Source organism: Lithobates pipiens, unplaced genomic scaffold (genome assembly GCF_037356315.1).
Source record: "Lithobates pipiens isolate NorthernLeopardFrog02 unplaced genomic scaffold, aLitPip1_a1.2 Scaffold_18, whole genome shotgun sequence".
NCBI classification, from domain to species: domain Eukaryota; kingdom Metazoa; phylum Chordata; class Amphibia; order Anura; family Ranidae; genus Lithobates; species Lithobates pipiens.
Window position 1 is genome coordinate 42,145,297 of NW_027507758.1, and position 20,901 is coordinate 42,166,197.

At 44.2% G+C, this 20,901-nt stretch overlaps 1 protein-coding gene and 1 pseudogene across 2 annotated transcripts in view; one reads left to right on the top strand and one right to left on the bottom strand.

Moving 5' to 3' along the window:
- Positions 1–20,901, top strand: part of KCNK12 (potassium two pore domain channel subfamily K member 12) — a 239,121-nt gene that overhangs the window by 31,856 nt on the left and 186,364 nt on the right. The gene's annotated exons all lie outside the window — the stretch shown is intronic.
- Positions 11,127–14,644, bottom strand: LOC143989375 (protein mab-21-like 2; annotated as a pseudogene).

A 20,901-nucleotide genomic window follows, 5' to 3' on the forward strand; every position in this document is an offset into this window, starting at 1 on the left:
ATCTTTCCACTTTGAAGGAAATCCCCTCTCAGTGACGTCGCTGTTGGGGTATGGACCACACCCAGGTTACACCAGCCAGAGGAGTGACACCATCAAGTACTGATCACAAAAGGTGTCACAGCGCACAGATTGGTGCGTCGGCACCAACTACATCATTTATAAGGACCGGTTTGGGCCGGCTAGTTTCGGACGGTGTTTTGTCAAGAAGTGGCCCCCATCGAATAGTGCCGGAATGTACTGCACATGAGCCATACAGAACAGCACAACAGCTGATTTGCTGATCAGCTGGGCTTACGTAACCAGAGCGCATGCGCACACTGTAGGAGTTATCTCTCGATGGGAGATGCCATTTCACAGGCACAATTAAAACCTATACAAACAGTGGGGGAGACCGTAGTTCCCAGATTGTGCATCGCTGCTGCTGGAGGGCGGCTAGTGGCTGTGTTGAAGTGATGGTTTTGTCTGTGTTGCAACCCGCCCATTCACACAGGCAAAACCGGACATTGAATGCAGCAAACCCCCCCCCTGCAACACAGCCAAAACCAGACCATCATGACACTATAAAGCCTCCCCGCAACATCGAGGCACAATGTGAGAACTACGGTCTCCCCACGCTGTTTGTATAGGTTTCGATTGTGGCCGTGAAATGAAATGGTATCTCCCATCGAGAGATGCCTCCTACGATGTGCGCTTGCGCCTTGCTCACATCACTCCAGCTGACCGGCAAATCCGCTGAAATATGGCTCCGTCCTGCACATGTGCGGGCACTATTCGATGGGGGGAACTTCTAGACAGAACACTGGCAGTACGCAGACTTGGTGTGCACAATGTGATAGACTCACATGGGACAGAGGCTTTTGGAGGGGACTGAATGCTAGCCCCTTACCCATTGACTATAGGCCCTGACTTTTGAGGGCCCTACAAGCGTTTAGGAAGATGTTCTGTTATGTAATACAAAAGACACATTATTACAAGTATAAACACAGCCCACAAGGGTAGTGTGCTAGTAGACAATAGCTCAGTTAATTAGCACAAATAACAATGGGTGAAAGACCCTTAGAAGGCCCACTGCACACTTGCAGTAATCCCATTATAGCAGACAACCTCAGACAGGTGGCTTGTTGCATCAGCTATGAGTCCCACATTGTGAAGCAGTCCTTGCTGGAAATGTGGCATAAAGATCCTCAACATGGATCCCGGAGTCTGTGTGTCTTGGGGAGACATTGACTTAAAGCCAAAATAAGATTACTCCAAGGGTCTCCAGGCATACACCTCACAAAGAGTAGTGCTCCTTTAAAAGTCAGGGCCCCTAGTCAATGGGTAAAAGGCTAGAATTCAGTCCCCTCCAAAAGCCTCTGTCCCGGGGGAGTCACATCCCAAACTGGCCCCTGCAAATGGTGCAGTCAGTGCGGGCATACCGATCCATGCACTGCCACGGATGAGTTTTTACAGCACCAGGTGATGCCAACCCTACTGACGCCACTGTCCCCTTTTAGACAGATGTCAAGGGAATAAGTGTCCACACTGGAAGAGTTCCCTTCTATGCCTGTGTTAGTGGCAAATGATGGTAAATTTTGGATTTACCCTCACCTTCATTCCATGTGTTCAGGACAATAGAGATTGAATCTACCTAATAGGGACACAGATATCAATTAAAACCTAAGAGTGGTTCTCATTTCTCACCCATTTATTCAAACCTAAAAAAAAAAAAAAAAAGAGTAGTTAGCACCATTAATACGGTCGTTTACATTACTGTACCGGTTGAACCCTCTAGATGCATTCTAGGCATATTGGATGACCTCCCAATGACTGATCTCCAGAAACCAGCTGTTAACAGAGCCCTATTCCAGGCCTGTAGACTCCTCCTACAACAATGGAAGACTTATAGGGTCCTAGGCTGGCAGTTACAGGTCCGGTTGACTTAGCAATGGATAAAATTCTGAGCTGACCTTATCATACAAAATTTTTCTCCTTTGTGAATGAATGAATGAAATACTTGTATAGCGCACAATGCGAACTGAATCGCCTCTAGGTGTATAACTCCGTTGGAAATCTCACACTGAGTTGTCAATTTTTTTTTACTACACCTTTCTTAAAGGAGAAGTCCAGCCTGAGCTTGTTTGGCTGGGCTTCCCTTAAGGGTCACAGGAGTAGAATTCGTTTTGCGCTCCTGCGACCTGTTTTCAGCAGAGAGCGGTCTGAAGTCCACTCTCTGCTGCCATCACCAATGTCAGTCCAGGCACCGCGTCATCCCGACTTCGGAAGTCTGAATCTGCCAGGTGCCTGGACTGATAGCTATCTTACCCTCACAGCAAGCCGCTGAGATGGCGGCTCCATGCCCCTCCAGAACTCAACGCTCCAGTGAGCGTGGAAGAGCAGAGAGGAGAGCTGCTGAATGACAGTCAGCAGCCCTCTGCTCGGGAGCCGAGAGAACAGAGCCATCTGGGGTGTTCGATGGCTCGGTTCTCAGTGAAGAGGCGCCGGGGGACAGATTCAGCATCTGACCGATGCTGCATCCACCAAGGTAAGTATGAATCCAAGATTAGTACAGCAATTTCCCCCTCTGAGCTGTTGTGTTCTGATAAGGGGTCACCCCACCATGCTAGAACATTCCGATCAGCGCTCTTAGCCATTGGCTGATCAAGAGCCGGTTGGCTGCTGGTTTTCCAAATGCCCGGCATCTGACGGACCAGCTACAATACTCACAGGCCAAATGTCGGATGGCTTTTATTTAACTGCCCAATGTCACCGAACAAGCATTTGGCCCATGTACAGGGCTTTAAGAGTGTCTACTGTTCTATGGATGTACCTTATCTTGTAAAGATAACGGAAACTATGGAATCCCACCACTGACCTACAGTATATACTGGTTGTGCTTGTGTTTATTTGTTACGATTCAATAAAATCTATTTCAGTTTTTTTTTTAAAAACAAGTCTAAATAATAAAAGTGAAATTAAGACTTTCACAGCTTATAGTGATTGTCTCGTTTTTTTTTTTCAATAAAAATAACAAACATGTAATACTTACCTTCTCTGTGCAGTTTTGCACAGAGCAGCCCAGATCCTCCTCTTCTCTGTCCCTCTTCTGTGCTTCTGGCCCCTCCCTCCTGTCGAGTGCCCTCACAGCAAGCAGCTTGCTATGGGGGCACCCGACCCAAGTCACAGCTCTCTGTGTCCATTCAGACACAGAGCTGCAGCCCAGCCCGCCCCCTGTCACTCCCCTGATTGGCTGACTGACAGCACTATGAGCCAATGGCGCTGCTGCTGTGTCTCCACCAAACAAGAGGGAAGTTTTGCATGACCGAGATATTCATGGACACCACTGGACAGAGATGAGGCTCAGGTAAGTATCAGGGGGTACACTGTAGAAAAAAATGAAAAGAGGGCTCACCAACCTTGCACATTACCCAAGTGGTGTTTATTGGTATTAAAAGAAAAGCAATGTACTCACAAACAAGTAGATCATAAAAACATAGCAGAGTCCACAAAGTGACCGTGTCCAGCACGCCGGAGAACCTTCCAGATGGCTGACGCATTTCGAGGGGGGATCCCCTCTTCCTCAGAGCCAGATTATTATAAAAAAAAAAAAAATTATAAATACTTTTTTTTCTCCTTTTTTATAAGTGCTAAGTGGTCACATTCCCTCTGTTCTCAGCTGCATAAGAGCTGGGGGGAGGAGAAGCAACAGCAAACTGAGCGTTCTATTCTAGTGACAGGCTATCTGGGGGGGGGGGGGGGGGTGTCAGGACAAGTCTGATCATTATAGAAAGATCATTAGAGAATAGACTGTGTTCCCAGCATACCTAGAGAACTGACCACAATGTGTTCTCCTGCTTAGTGTGGTCAGTTTTGAATTGGAAAGCAAGGGGACTGGCAGGAACGCCAGGGATTGCACACAAATGAAGCAATACAAAGAGTAGAGGATACTTTCTCATACAAGTACATGGTACAGTAGGCACACATAAGGAATATGAACTGTTGGGGTAACAAATGCTTTAAAGTGGAAGTTACCCCTCCTATCCTTTACAATCAAGGAAGTTGGCATCTTAGCCTCGGTTTAATCTGCATTTGCCATAGTATTGAACATGTGATCATTTATGACACCAACTATTTGCTTCACAGTTCGGTTGAGAGCACAAGCAACTGCGACAGTTATTATTCACGGCATACCTTGATTATAATGGTTTAGGGAAATGGTTAATTACATTAGTTCAGTTCTGCTTTACTTAAAGCTTGGCTGGTATGAGATGGATTCTAATTAGTTGTATGGGTGACTACATTTCTTGATATTGCTCCTTTCTGCTGTGTTGATGTGTGAAGTACAGACACTCTCAGCGATCCATATTTCACATTCCATCAGTTCAGAGCAGTAAGAACATTGAAAGAAGACTGGCAGGATAGTAATATGTGGGCATACATTCAATATAGAATAAAAGGCTGCTACATCCCTAATTTAGCCAATCCCCCCCCCCCCCCCCCTCATTGGGATTTGAATGCACCCAAATAAAAAAGGTTTGTCTTAAAATTACAAAAACTTTATTGAGACAAAAAAGTTGAAAACACAACACATCCTAAAAGGGCCAAAGAGCTCTGATATAATACCCAATTACAAAGTGATACATTCTGATACCCTTACATCCTAGGTTGGATAGTATGTACAATCACTTTTACAATAGAATTTCTTTAACAATCATATCCTGCCGGGGAAGCCCCAGCGTGTTTGGATTAGTCAATTAGAAATTTTCATTGGGGGGCAGAGAAGATGGTATCTAGGTATAAAGAAAAAAATTAAACAATAAGAAAGCAACAAACGTAAAATATACTGGACTCCCCATTGGTGTACAGGCAACCACTTGCATATAAAAGTGTCACCATTTGATGGATCTACAGACATTAGCTGGATCCATGGCCACCCATCAGACAGGCACAGGAAGGACCACAGGGACTCTTCATCAGTAGTTATTGAGGATAGGATAGCAATATGAAAGCTGCCATTGCTGACTTATTTTTCAAGTAAAATCTCCTGGGCTGCCATACTCCTCCTTCCTTCACTACTTTGGCCACGAAGAAGCATGTGACTATCAGATATTGGATATCTACCATTTAAAGTGAGTCACCAAGGGCACCTGCTTTATTTCTGTAGGAACTCCGTACCCATAGGCAGTGATAGAGGACCCCCAGGTGGCTTGGTGGGCCAGCATTTCACCTCAGGTTGGAGTGCTTGACTCTTGTTAGGGTAGACTAAATTGGATGCTAGTCATTATACAAAATGTAATTCTTACAGTCAATAAACCTGGAGGGGGGAGGTTACAGCACATGAGGATACTCAAGAAGAATGAAACTGCAGACTATGTATCTCTACTCAATACAGAAGGACCTTCAGAGTCGGATAGCCCTTAAATATACCCACTGACTAGCCTCGGGTGATATACAAAGGTGAAAAAAATCCTCCTACATAAGGTGTACCTGTTTCCCTACAGTCATCTCTTCTCTACAGTCTCCTACACCACACATTTAACACAGCATCTCTGAACTCTAACAGGCAGGGGGCGGGCACACCCCGCAGAGCACAAAGCAGGGAGCTGAGTGTAATCTGAGTCTTGAGTTAAGGGAAAGGACACCCCCACCACATAGTCTCATAGGAAAACATGCACAGATGAGGCTGTCAGTCACCTTCAGAAGTGACTCATGCAGATAGCAGAGAGAAGAGAGAGCAGGTAGGAACCACACTAAGTGCTTTGAATTTAGGCTGGTACACACCTATAGAGGGGTATGCTTTGTTAGTTTTTCATTTCAGAAGTTTACAACCACTTTAAGCTGAATCGGTGCTATGTGCTCTTTATACTGTAAAGCAGCTTTAATACAGCACATGCACTCTTTGGATGGGCCTCCAGAACCTCCTGCAATGTCCACAGCTTGTACCCAGTTCACTATTCAGAAGACAGAGTCTCACCCCTGCAATCCAGGCAATCACCGCCTCCTGGATATACCTTCCAGCAGGATGCAAAAAGTTTAAGATTGATGCTTGGTCCTCTCTCTGGCACAACACACCCTCCTATGGCAGCAGACCTGGGAGGAACAAAAATTCAGCAACAAGGATCTCCGAATCAAGCAGAGCATGGGAGGCAAGAAAGTTTTCAAGGTCACGACCAATATACGTAATATACCTTTCCCCAGCATGCACCACTGGCAATAGTGGTTAGCTAGGGAGAAATAAATATTCATAACTCTAACAATAATGCTGAGCTGAGGGGAAATCCAAGGAAAGCGGAACGAATAATCCATGCTCATGCTGACTGCAGCCCAATATCACTAAATTTAGGAAAAGGACTTCATTTAGCAGCATTTTTCAAAACTTTTTCAGTCACGGCACTCTTCAAAAGTAAGCAAAATCTTGACGTACCTCAATCTAAAATTAAAAAAAATGTAAATGCATACTACCATCTTGATTAAACTAAACTTCCATCAGTGCCCCCCATCATAAGGCACCCCCATTACAGAGTACATTACATAATACAGTTTCCTCTTCACATCAGACTGTTGCCACCATCAGAGGGGCGACAGAGGGAGGTGGAGGAGGCCTAGAACATCCATCTTCCCGTAAATGCTGGAGGGGGGCCTTGCAAACTGCCTGCGCTGGATCAGATCTATGCATTTCCATGGTGCATACCAATGAATGAGGCAGGGTGTCCTGGCCCCGGAGTATCATTGATTGCTAGAGTGCTGGTATAGCAAGAGCAACTCATGTCACTGTCAATGTTAGCACTTGGGGGCTAAAAATAAGCATGCAACACAACATAACTATTAGGAGAAGAACAACTGGGGGAATCAATGGTGGAGAAGAATCTGGGTGTTCTGGTAGATCATAGGCATATTAATAACATGCAATGCCAAGCTGCGGGTTTCCAAAGCGAGCAAAATAAATTCTTGTACTTAGAGAGGTATGGATGAGAGAGAGAGAGATCATTTTGCCCCTGTACAAATCATTAGTAAGACCTCATCATGTCATTTTCCCCAGTCCACGTAGCAATTCAAGACACTGATCCAGGGCAAACTAGATCCCTTGCTTGCGGCACTCCAGGGGAACCCAGAAGGCACCCAGGGTGCTTTGCCACCTTGGTTGAGAAATATTATATTCCTATCTTGACATTACCCTTGTTATGGGCTAGTAATCGCAGGCTCGGAAAAAGAACGCCTCACCCTTAAGTTTTATTTATATTGCATTGGGACATTAGCAGAACCATGGACTGCACATTTTTTCAGGCAGAGAACAACCATTTCAATTGTTTTGAATTGCTTTTTTTATGGTGTCTCTCTTTAAGGAAACAGAATATTTTAGTGTGCATTTAAATGCGCACACAAATGCGCAGTCGGCTCATGTGATGTGCAGAATTTTGCATTTAGCTCCCCACGTTTCCTCCACCAGCTCTATCACTAGTCGGTTGAGATGAAGCAAAGCTCTGGCACATGAAGCCTAGCCCGAGGACTTCTCCCTGTGTTGCTTTGCAACATTGACACATTCTACTGATACTGGCAGCGCTTCAGAAGACTCTCCCACTTGTCTTATCTAATACAGACAGGAATGAGGGGGAAGAAATTCCAGCAGAATTATCTGCAGGATCAGCTCCGGAAGAAGCACATTTCTGTGAGAATCATTTTCTATTTCCAATTAAAATAAAATACATATATGATCTGGGAAGATAATGCACAGTGACTTTTTGTATTTGACTAACGGTGCATGCACAGGCTTATATAATAAGGCGAGGAATAATGTGCAAGGGGAAGTAACCCAAAACAATCAATCAGAAATAATCAATCAGTTCTAGGTTATGGTACTGAGATTGATTACTGTGCTGTTCACATGATCAATGCCCCTTGTGCTGCCATATTGAATAAGGATAATGCTGACAATGAAATATATGTATGTTATAGCCTTAAAGTGGGTGTAAACTCTTATGCCGCGTACACACGATCTGACTTTTCGACGGACTTGGTCCAGCGGACTATCCGACGGACTTTGCAGCGGAGGCCCGCCAGACTTTCAAACAAATGGACTTGCCCACACACTATCACTCCAAAAGTCAGACGAATTTGAACTTGATGACGTAGGATAAGGAAGTTCATAGCCAGTAGCCAATAGCTGCCCTAGCGTCGGTTTTAGTCCGTCGGACTAGCACACAGACGACCGGATTTTTCGACCGGACTCGAGTCCGTCGGAAAGATTTGAAACATGTTTTATTTCTAGGTCCGTCTGACTTTTGGAGAAAAAAAGTCAGCTGGAGCCCACACACGAGCCCACACATCGAATTGTCAGACGGATTCCGGTCTGCCAGACCTAGTCTGCCGGAAAGTCCCGCCGTGCGTACGCAGCATTACAGTGACTGGCCTCAGGTGATACACAGAGATGAATTAAATCCACCTACACAAGTTGTGCCTGTTTATCTGGAACCCTCTCTTCTCTAAAGTCTGCTAAAGTACACAGATCAAAGGCTATTTCTGAGTTTCCAGATGGCAGGGGCAGGGATCTGATGTCACAGCACAGAGTTGAGCTTAATCTGAAAGCTGAGTTGAGAAAAAGGACACAGCCCCATCTACTCAGCCACATAAGGGAACATGCACAGCTTAAAACAAGGAGAGAGGAGCCTCTGGGTGTAGACATTTAAAACTTTTAATGGTACATGAGGTAAATAACTCACATTTGAGTAGAAGTTACAGGCATGTAGGTCCCAACCAGGGTAAGTCTTGGTGTGAATGGTCCTGCTATTCCCGGTCCTTCGCGCTTGGGTGCTGACTGAATGGAGTCCACCGCTGTAGAGGAAGACCCGGCTCTGATGGTGGGACTCAAAACGAAGCGTGAGGCTCAAGGAGGAAAATGGAACCAGCAGATGATGTCACACGTTATGCAATGTATTTCTTGAGCATGCGCACTGCAATACTATGGCAAGCCGCGCTCCTTTTTAGAAGCAGACTTCAACTTTTTCTGCTTTTTTGCAGTACCTTTGGAACTTGGTTTCTGTTCCCATAGGTTGGCAGCCCTGAGTGCTCCGGACTTCCTATCTTTCCACATGTCACTAACCACCTACATGGACTAATATAGACTGTGTAATCCCATGACAGCCTGCATTGATATTGGGATACTTATGATTTTAGGTTTTTGCGCCTATATTTGTGTTTGAACATGCACAGCTTAGGCTGCCATTCACCTGCTGTGTTCTGGAGGGGGGTGAGGCCATCTTCCAGGATTGTTTGGTGTCAGCATAGATTGTCAGAAGTGACTCATGCAATCAGTGCTCTGAATTAAGGCAATTACACACTATGGAAGGACAAGCTTTGTTCATTTTTCATTGCATAGGTTTCCGAGGTTTACAACCACCTTACATTTACAACCATGAAATCGCTCAACTTCCGCTCTACCATCTTCATTTATCCAGCACGTGTCTTTGGGACCTGGTGGAGGCCTGCAGTAAATCTGCCTATGTGTGGGGAATGCATTCGCATAAACACCACTGTTTTCTGGTATCTAGGACCTTGTTGATACCTGCAGAGCAAATTCCCTGCATTTGCCCAGAGGTGCCGCAGGTCTCTGCCAGGTCCATAAGACCACGGTCACATCTGCACTGATGCCTAATTCTGTGACTTGTATACACCCTATCTGTAGATTTGCATGATGTGAATATCCCAGGAGGCAGCAGGAGGCATTACATCATTCCCACCAAGGAGGGAAAGTAGGAGGTGTTGCCCTGCAGCACTAAAAAGGTAAGAATTATTTATAGGAAACAGGAAATTTAATCCAATTGTGGAAGAAGGAGGGGGGGAAAGAAGGAAGGAGAATAAGTGAAGGTCAGCATTAAGCAGACACGGTCACCTTGACCATTCAAGGGAAAGTTAAAGTGATTTTGTAAAGCAACCTCTCCCCATGCCAATGCTCCCTCACTGCTACTAACACACTGCTTTTGGTTATAGGGGATCATGTGACCACAAAAGATTGGGTCTAGCAGTCAAATATTAGGCCCCAACTCTGCCACATAACCAGGGAAATTACATCAACACTTCCCTTACAGTCCATTACCAGGCAACACTGAGAATTTTTAAGAGTTTTAATTTCCCCCAAATTTCTGAGGAAATACAGAGATTTCGCCATTTGTGCAAAATACATTGGAGTCAATAGGAAAGTTGAAATTAAAGAGGAAGTGAACTCTGGAAACTGCGCCAAAAAAGACAGGCAGTGGGCAAAAGATTAGTTACCAGTGTTGCCTGTGGTTAATCTTTTGCTATTACTACCTTACCATGCCTTGTTCTGCTTTGTGTCTGTGGGTGAAAGCATCTTGGTAAAGGCAGGTCTTTGCTTCCGCACAGCAGAGCCTTCCACAAGACCAGTGAGCAAAACAGTAGTAGATCATCAGCACAGACATCACTAGATCTCAGTCCAAATCTCCGGCTGAGACTTTTTCCCCATACACACGGTCGGACTTTCCACCAACAAAATCGTGAATTTTTGTTCGAAAGTTGTTAGACCTCAACATATTTAAAAATAGTTGAAAATATTAAACTATTAACCAAAACAACAATAATTAACCAAATATAAATTTTCTGAATTTTTTTAGCGGTAGCGCCGGCCCTGGTTGTGCTGCCTTTGCTTTAATTATTACACTATAATTTAAATCTAGCTCTGTATACATTTGTATCATTTTCTACGTTTTGTTCTGTTTGATGAATATAATGGAGTGATAAATAAAACAGGGTTTATTAAAATGATTTTAGACACCACAAAGCACTCTGACATTCTCACACACACTGGATGTATTATTCTATGTTATCATTATTGAGGACAAACATCTGAAGTTACAGTTGTTTTTTTTTTTTTTATCGGTCTTTTTGTTGTTTCACTGTGTCAGCTGCTGGGCACAGGCTGGCATTGGCACTATAATACATTTAACCTTTGTAAACTTTTAAAGGATAAAATTTATACATATAGTTTAAATAATTTTTTGTTCACTTTGTGACAAACATTCACATAAAAAAAATAATACTAATAAAAATAAAATATTTATGTTTCATTATGAAAATGTACCTATGTACCAATTGCTTTGCGTGTGACTTTATTCACATTCTTTGGAAGGGAAGAGTCACCCCTCACCTCCTGTGCAAGGAAAAGTCCTCCCATGTTCTACCCCTTTGAAGGGTGCTGGGGGCTGCTTGGTAGGGTAGTTGTTGATCGGCTGGCCAGGCAGTTCCAGGTGTCTGTCCCGCAGGATCTACAGATGGACAGACATTTGTTTCTGCAGCCCCCCAGCAGCAGCCAGTTCTCAGCCTCAGTGAACAGGAAAACCCAGGAATCGCTCTCTGCAAAACTCTGCTTGTCGGTCAGGGAGTTACAATCTTTGGAGAGCAGGTTGAAACCCTCCCCCTTGACCTCTGTCACCCTGTTGGGACCAGGCCAAGGCATGTGGGGTAGGGGCCACTGAGCCACACTGTGGGGCCAGTTCCGGTGCACTTGAAGGTCAGGGTGACCTGCACCACATAGTGCTCCTGGATCCACAGGCAGACTTTGCTGGTGTCGATCATCATCTTCACCACATCCCCGTAGCTACACTTCCAAGGCCTGGGCCACCAAAGTCTGGAAGTGGATCTTCCTGGCCGAGATGAGTTTCACCCACAGGGATAAGCCCATCCTCTGACCATCACTCAGCTTGAGCATCATGCAGCCCAGCAGGGAGCCACCCTCCACAAAGTTGAAGACACCCACCTCGAATTTGGTGGGGGAGACCACCTCCAGGCCCTCATAGGGGGCGTCAATCTTGGTCAGGGAGCTGATAAAGCGGAGGGAGGGGGGTGTTAGGAAGCCAGTGGAGAGCAGGGCTGCCTAGTTTGCCTAGTGGTAGCACTGGCCCTGGCTATGAGCCTATATGGACAGGAGTGATTAGGCACACTCACAAATCAGGAAGTCCACTGAAATTGTTGAAGAGGAGTTAATGACAAAGGGTACTGCTTTGGCAAAAAGTAACATTTCTTAATTTTCTGTAACTTTTTTAATACGCTCGCCTCTGGATGATCAATGTACTTTGCAGGGATTATAATAAACTTTTTTGCAGATTCTTACCTTTTGTTATTCTGAAGAATTTGCGGTTTGTTTTTCTTTGTCCATGTGCAAAATCAATCAATCTATTTATCTCATTCTCTACAATTCTTTTACAGTGCCTTGAAAAAGTATTCACACCCCTTGACATTTTCCACATTTGGTCATGTTACAATCAAAAATAAAAAAATATTTTATTGGGATTTTATGTGATAGACCAACACAAAGTGGCACATAATTGTGAAGTAGAAGGAAAATGATAAATGGTTTTTAAAATGTTTTACAATAAAATATCTGAAAAGTGTGCCGTGCATTTGTATTCAGCCCACTTTACTCTGATACCTCTAACTACAATCTAGTGGAAGAGGTACCTTCAGAAGTTACCTAATTAGTAAGTAAATACAGTCCACCTGTGTGTAATTTAATCTCAGTAAAAAATACAGCTGTTCTGTGTAGCCCTAAGAGAACCTTGTTAGAGATTGAGAACCTTAGTAAAGAAACAGCATCATGAAGGCCAGGGAACACACCAGACAGGTCAGAGATAATGTTGTGGAGAAGTTTAAAGCAGGGTTAGGTTATAAAAAAATATCCCAAGCTTTGAACATCTCACGGAGCACTGTTCAATCAATCATCCAAATATGGAAAGAGTATGGCAAACGTACCAAGACATGGCTGTCCACATAAACTGACAGGCTGGGCAAGGAGAGCATTAATCAGAGAGGCAGCCCATGGTAACTCTGGAGGAGCTGCAGAAATCCACAGCTCAGGTGGGACAATCTGTCCACAGAACAACTATTAGTTGTGCACTCCACAAATCTGGCCTTTATGGAAGAGTGGCATGAAGAAAGTCAGTGTTAAAAGAAAGCCATAAGAAGTCCGATTTGCAGATTGTGAGAAGCCATGTGGGGGACACAGCAAATGTGTGGAAGAAGGTGCCCTGGTCAGATTAGACCAAAAATGTAACTTTCTGGTCTACAAGCAAAACGCTACGTGTGGCAGAAATCTAACACTCCACATCACCCCGAATACACCATCCCATCCCCACCTTGAAACATGATGGTGGGGGCAGCATCATGTTGTGGGGATGCTTTTCTTCAAAAGGGACATGGAAGCTGGTCAGAGTTGATGGGAAGATGGATGGAGCCAAATACAGGGAAATCTTAGAAGAAAACCTGTTAGAGTCTGCAAAAGACTTGAGACTGGGGCGGAGGTTCACCTTCCAGCAGGACAACGACCCTAAAAATACAGCCAGAGCTACAATGGAATGGTTTAGATGAAAACATATTTATGTGTTAGAATGGCCCAGTCAAAGTCCAGACTTAAATCAAATTGAATGTAATAGACGGCCTCACATCAAAACAAAGATATGTATAACATATCCAAAATCCAAGTGCACCTTCATCCCAATTTAACTAGAGAAATAAATTTGAAATCTCTGGTCTCCAATCAGAGATGCCGAGGGAGTGTGAGCAAGGGGACTATCACGGGGCACATACATCGATTTGGTCAATATAAGAAAAGGCAATATTTCTTAAAACAATTTATTAAAAATACAAAAATTACAACTTCGGATAAATATCACATGTTCAGAGAGGAGAAGTGGGGTAAATCAACTAGTTTCGCTTCTCAGCTTCTTCAGGATATTACCCACATCTAAAAGATACATCAATTTATTAACAAGTATAACAATAGATAAAAGCCAAGATTACATAACAATGCATATAGCAATTCAGTACAGGAGACAATTTATAATATATAGTGAGAGTGTGATCTTACCTCTCTAATCCTCTCCCTATATCAGCCGAAGCCTGAAATACGGGGCGAGAGGAAAGACAAATCTTTCCCGGCGACTGGGAGGGGGAAAAAACAGACCCAAATGCCGACCTATATCCAAACAAGGTTATTTTAGTGATTTTAGTTTTTGATTAGTTCTTTATTTATAAAGGAGGAACCAGAAAGTGTATAAATGCAGAGAAAAAGACCCATGTGGAAACCATGGAGATAGGAAAGAAAGGAAAGGGAAGTCCCTTGGCGAAAAGGGATTGTAGGTGAAACTATACATGCCCAACAACTGCATGTAGCCAAACACCAATGTGATGGAAATCTAAAATTAGTTAAAAGAAAAAGTGCTACTAACGAAAGTGGTGCCCTAAAAGATGGTGAAGACAGTGAGATGTAGTCTCATCTAGGTTCCAAGGAGGTAAACCAGGGGTCAGATAAAGCAGAGTAGTCAGTAAATAATTACCAGTACATTCAATTGTTTGGATAGAACAGTGGATCCCGGGTCTTATGCAACTGCACCCATTTACAAGTCCATATACGCCACATAGGGCATATTAATGTATATGGAGTCAAAAACGAACTCCAGATAGCAATCAGCTAATGAGTAGGGGTAACTGAAAAGATTATAAAGCAGGAGGTTAATATCAGACTAAGAGCTGAATATAGTACACCTTATCAAGATACATTTATTGAGAGGTCGCCCCCTTCCTAACTCACCGGTCGTGTAGCAGTTCCGTATATCCCGGGGATCCAGTCGGTCTCATTGGGATGGCGTGGAGCCGCCATTTTATACCCCTCAACCCCGCATTGACCTCTGCGCCGTGTCGCCGGCGAATGATGTCAGCGGGGTCAGTGGCTTGTACAGTGCGCACGCATAGAGAAAGCCCAGCGCATGCGCACTTCCCGCCACGATACCCAAAATATGGCCGCGTGCAAGGGATGGCCGCGTTCCAGTTAGGGCAGCGGGAGGGACAGCGCATGCGTGGAACTGAAATCCGCACGCCTGCGCTTACAGCACCAATGGTATATGTCCATCGGGCTGTTTGCAAAGGGAGGACGACGAAAGGCCCTGCCATCCACCTATAGGGTGGATCGCCAATTGCGCCCCCCTCCAAGTCACATCAATCGCCGGGAAAGAAAACCCCCCTCCACCCAGAACGGCCTCAGCTGATCTTAGGATACAAACATGGGATCAGAGAGATAAAAAAGGTCACACTGTCACCTTACAGCAAGTCAAACAACATAAAAATTATATAAATGAATCTCTGACACCGTTTTATTATGTTATAAAGAATATAAATCAAATTGAGAATCTGTGGCAAGACTTGAAAATTGCTGTTCACAGACACTCTCCATCCAATCTGACAGAGCTTGGGCTATTTTGCAAAGAATGGGCAAAAATGTCACTCTCTAGATGTGCAAAGCTGGTAGAGACATCCCCAAAAAGACTTGCAGCTGTACCGTATATACTCGAGTATAAGCCGAGATTTTCAGCCTCTTTTTTGAGGCTGAAAGTGCCCCCCTCGGCTTATACTCGAGTCATCGCTGTCTGCCTGCTCGATCAGCGTGTCGAGCAGACAGACAGCGGACATTCTACCATTCAAACGCCGCGCCTCCGCCTCCGCCTTCGCCTGTGATAGGCGGAACACTGAATTTCCCAGCAGCCTGTGTTCCGCCTATCACGGACATCGTCTCATCCTCGTACTACGGACGAGGATGAGACGATGTCCGTGATAGGCGGAACACAGGCTGCTGGGAAATTCAGTGTTCCGCCTATCACAGGCGAAGGCGGAGGCGGAGGCGCGGCGTTTGAATGGTAGAATGTCCGCCGAGGCGCCGACGAAGAGCGGCGATCCTGGCAAGGCACGGGACGGAGGCAAGGCAAGGCACGGCACGGGACGGGACGGAGGCAAGGCACGGCACGGGACGGAGGCAAGGCACGGCACGGGACAGAGGCAAGGAGGCAAGGCACGGGACGGAGGCAAGGAGGCAAGGCACGGGACACAGGCTCGGGACACAGGTAGGCTGGACACACACACACACACACACACACACACACACACACACACACACACACACACACACGGACACACACACACAGGGATGGATGGATACACACACACACAGGGATGGATGGATGGATGGAGACACACACACACAGGGATGGATGGATGGAGACACACACACACAGGGATGGATGGATGGATGGAGACACACACACACAGGGATGGATGGATGGATGGACACACACACACACAGGGATGGATGGATGGATGGACACACACACACACAGGGATGGATGGACGGACACACAGGGATGGACGGACACACAGGGATGGACGGACACACACACAGGGATGGACGGACACACAGGGATGGACGGACACACAGGGATGGACGGACACACACACAGGGATGGACAGGCATGTCTCACCCTCGGCTTATACACGAGTCAATAAGTTTGCCAGTTTTTTTGGGGGTAAATTGGGGGCCTCGGCTTATATTCGGGTCGGCCTATACTCGAGTATATACGGTAATTGCAGCAAAAGATGGCTCTACAAAGTATTGACTCAGGGGGGCGCCATACAAATGCACGCCACACTTTTCACATATGTATTTGTAAAAAAAAAATTGAAAACCATTTATTTTCCTTCCACTTTGCAATTATGTGCCACTTTGTGTTGGTCTATCACATAAAATCCCAATACAATTGGTTGTAGCATGACAAAATGTGGATCGTTTCAAGGGGTATGAATACCTTTTCAAGGCACGGTATATACAATAATTATTTATCTATCTATCTATCTATCTATCTATCTATCTATCTATCTATCTATCTATCTCATTCTCAAAAGTCACTTTATATTCAAAAACAACAGACTCATACTCTTCCCTTTATTCGCGCTCTGCCACCTTTTCAAATGACTTTTTGTTGGCACTAAGACCCTCTAGTTGTTCTCATTTATCTGTTTGGTTGTTCTGAGCATCTACTGAAGGAGAGGTAATAATTAACTTGTGTTAATGTAAAGGGAGGAGAAGGTAACTGCATCTGAGTGAGCCGAGCAACAAGGTCAAACGCTGACTGGAAAACCGTAAACTCTCCGGGGACGTCTGAGCCGGGGAAGAAGCAGAAAATGTATAATTGAGAGTTTTAGAGTACTGCAGGGAAAATACTTTGCTTTATGTTCCCAAGGAGGACTCGGCTGTAATGAAAATATATGATATATATACATTTTTTATTCAACATTTGATATTTAACATTTTATATTCAACTTATCACTTAAATCCAACACTGTAAGTGAAACGCGGCGCTCAAGTGTATGTTACATATAAATGAAAACTATCTACTAATTTGTATTACAAACATAGCAATATTACAAAGTGAATGTGAACATCATGATGTAAAACATTAAAGAAGGACCTTAAGTCATTTTTTCATCTTTTCGTCTGTTAAATCTTCTGCCCTTGTTATTTTAACTTTGGATAGAAAAACATTTTTTTTCTGCCAGTAAATACCTTATACAGCCCACTTCCTGTTTCTTGATGATGATGATGACATCATGCACAGCTCTCTCTAACTCTTGTGAGAGTTTGCCAGGAAAGGGGGGGGGGGGGTGAGTCATAAGAGGGCCAACGAAAGCTGCAGAGCTGGAGGTGTGCCATTGTGTGTCTGTGTAAATCCAGGAAGTGAACAGACATCCGCTTCAGCTGCCCACAGTTAAAATGGATGCAGCCAGACTCAGTGGAGGGAGATTTCTGCAGCATATTTGGCAAGTACAGAATCGCAGTATATGTAAAATAATATGCAAAGTGGTTGGAGGGAAGCTTCGGAATGGAAAATATGTTTTTATTACAGATTATATGAGCAGACTGCAGTTCATCTTTAATGAAACCAAAAAATAAAAAAATAATAAAAAAAATAAAATCACCACAGTGATAATGAAATACACATATAAAAATATAATTATAATAAAAATTCATGGTAAAAATATGAATGCAATCTATACACTGGGGGGAGAACCTCTGGGGGGATCTAGGATGGAAATTGTAGATGATAGGCTCAGCAATGGCATGCAATACCAAGCTGCTGCTAACAGAGCAAACAGAATATCGGCATGCATTAAAAAAGGGATCAGCTCCAGAGATTAAACGATAATTCTCCCACTCTACAAGACTCTGGTCCGGCCGCACCTGGAGTATGCTGTCCAGTTCTGGGCATCAGTCCTCAGGAAGGATGTACTGGAAATGGAGCGAGTACAAAGAAGGGCAGCAAAACGAATAAAGGGTCTGGAGGATATTAGTTATGAGGAAAGGTTGCGAGCACTGAACTTATTCTCTCTGGAGAAAAGACGCTTGAGAAGGGATATGATTTCAATTTATAAATACCATACTGGTGACCCCACAATAGGGATAAAACTTTTTTACGGAAGGGAGTTTAACAAGACATGTGGTCACTCATTAAAATTAGAAGGAAAGAGGTTTAACCTTAAACTACGTAGAGGGTTGTTTACTGTAAGAGCGGCAAGGATGAGGAATTCCCTTCCACAGGTGGTGGTCTCAGTGGGAAGCATCGATAGTTTAAAAAAAACTAAAAAATAGGTGGTTACAGTAATTGTGCTGTCATCCCAACATAGGACAACAGCACAATATATTTCAATATAACAGAATATAACAGATTATAACAGATGTATATAAATGTATTTATATGAACCTGGGAGCTCCTCTTGTTTTAAAGGCTATATGTGAGGCCTCACTAAAGTACTTTAATCTGGGGTCTTCTTTTCTTCGCTAGCTCAAGTCACTCCTTTGTATTTGTATTTGTAATCCAAAGTAAGGTGGAAGACTAAGATGAAATGCTCCTGGTGTAATTTCAGTAACTTATTAACATGCGCTGAGGCACTAAAGTAAATAGACCTCAATCATGTTCAGTGTCAGTGGCTCTGCTACGCCTCCGCGGAACTGCAGATTCCAGTGAGGCCTGTACGTGAGTCTAACTGTATGCAAAAGTTAACAAACGGTGGGCCATACCCCGCTCACCAACTGGATCAGAGTTCCGTATGATCACTTTGGTCCGGTGTCAGTAGCTTGTCTTTCCGTCAGCTAGGCCAGACGCTCTGTATCGCTCCTCTGAATCAATCCGGTTCTCCGATTCTCCGCCGAGTGCCTTATGACCTTCTTAATCTGGCTATCATCTTTCAGGCTCCGTCAGGTCACCTCACAACCGCGAGCAGTCTGGCTCTCCGCAATAGCTATTAGCCACTGCCTCTCAGGACACCCCTCCACAGATCCGCACAGGCAGGTAACGTGGTCCCAAGAGACCTAAGATGGCCGCTGATGTCCCTTATATCCCCTACCCAGCATGCACTGCGTAAGAGAGTGTTCATGGGTAGGTCACACACAGACTCCTGGGTAACGAGGTCAACCTTCAGAATCCAAACAAACAGTCACTTCCTGTCCAAGTCTTTAGGTTGTTCTGAGGTAAATGATAAACAGGTGCGTTACCCATATAGTGCGAAACCACAGTAATATCTATATACCTCATATTAAAGCATGCATAATCACATCAGTAAGCAAGGATGCCAGCGCTACATATGTCAGACCTATTTTAACCATTGATATCCCGCCGCAACTACATGCTTTACATATGATTGTAGCATGGTCCCATTCACTGAAGTGGGCCACGTCTGGCAGCGATTTCACCTGCCAAAGCTGACATAAATGTACTGTATGTATCAATTTTTCTGCATGGTGACTGTGGCAATGTGTAGTATTATAGCTAATGGCAATGTTAATTTGTGGCTCTGTGGTCAAGGAAGTTAGTTATTAATAGCACCCCAAACATGGTTAGCAGACTTCAGGGCAGTGACCTCCAACAAATGTAACTCTCTGGTAAGCTTCCCCAGGCCCTCAGCCCAGTAACTGCTGAGGCTCAGACTGCAACTTCTTGTCTTAGTGGAGCTGCCTCCAGGGGCAGCAGCCCCAAGAGGACCAGAAATCTCCCTTGCGGGGAAAAAAGGTGCTGGAGCTTCTTTGGCACATTTTTCATGCATAGGGAAGCCCATTCAAGTGAATAGGCCGCCCTATGTGTGACGTTCGTAAAAACACAAAAAAACAGGTTTGGAACTCCCATTCCCACTGCAGGTGTGAATGTGGCCTCAGACCAGGACCACACTGATGATTTTTAATCCTGGAGACTAGACACATTCTCCTTGTGAAAATATCGATTTTGTTTTAATCTACTGCAAGAGATTGTTGGGCAATTGTTAGGAAATTAGTCTCATGAAATTAATCTATATCTTAATGGGAAAATCTCCCAGTTATCTAATATATAAGCATTTAAATGAGTGATTAATATCCTAGTTTCATTGAAGTTTGTGAAGGAGAAAAGATTAATCACTATACAATTACATAGTGGTATTGTGTAGCGTGACTCATCTACGAAGGCTACGTCGGCAATTTTTTGTAGCTTAGTTATAGCTCAAATAAGTACAATAAAATCAACAGGTAGCGTGTTGTTTTGTTCATTTTACTTCAGCAGTCACTCAAAGGAAGATGGTTGTCTGATATACAGTCTACTAGAGCTTTGTTTGAAATAGAGTCATGAAATTGTGGCAAATAATACAAAAAAATATCTAAATCTAAAGGTAAAGTAGTGGCACTTAAGTAAGTTAGATCGAATTGGAATAAGGAAGATCCATTTGGAGAGCTAAAATTACCAAGTGGGCATCCCTTTCTCTTGCCCTCTCTCTCTTATGAGCTCTGGATGGTCTGCATTTAGTTTGTAGCAGAAGGTGGTGGTTTGGGGTCCTTGAAGGTGGTTTAAACCTGAAGGTGGAAAACAGTGGAGACCCATCTTTGGTATAGTGTACCCCAGGTTGGTTGGGTCAACTTATAGTGACCAGGTAGTTGACGTGTCTGAGGTCAACTGAGATAGTCCCCAAGGTGGTGTTTTGCGGCTGGGGCATATCATAGCTAACTTGTGACACAGACATAAGGTTTTTGGAAGGGTTATATGTTGCCTTCAACCTGACCCGAACCCTGGT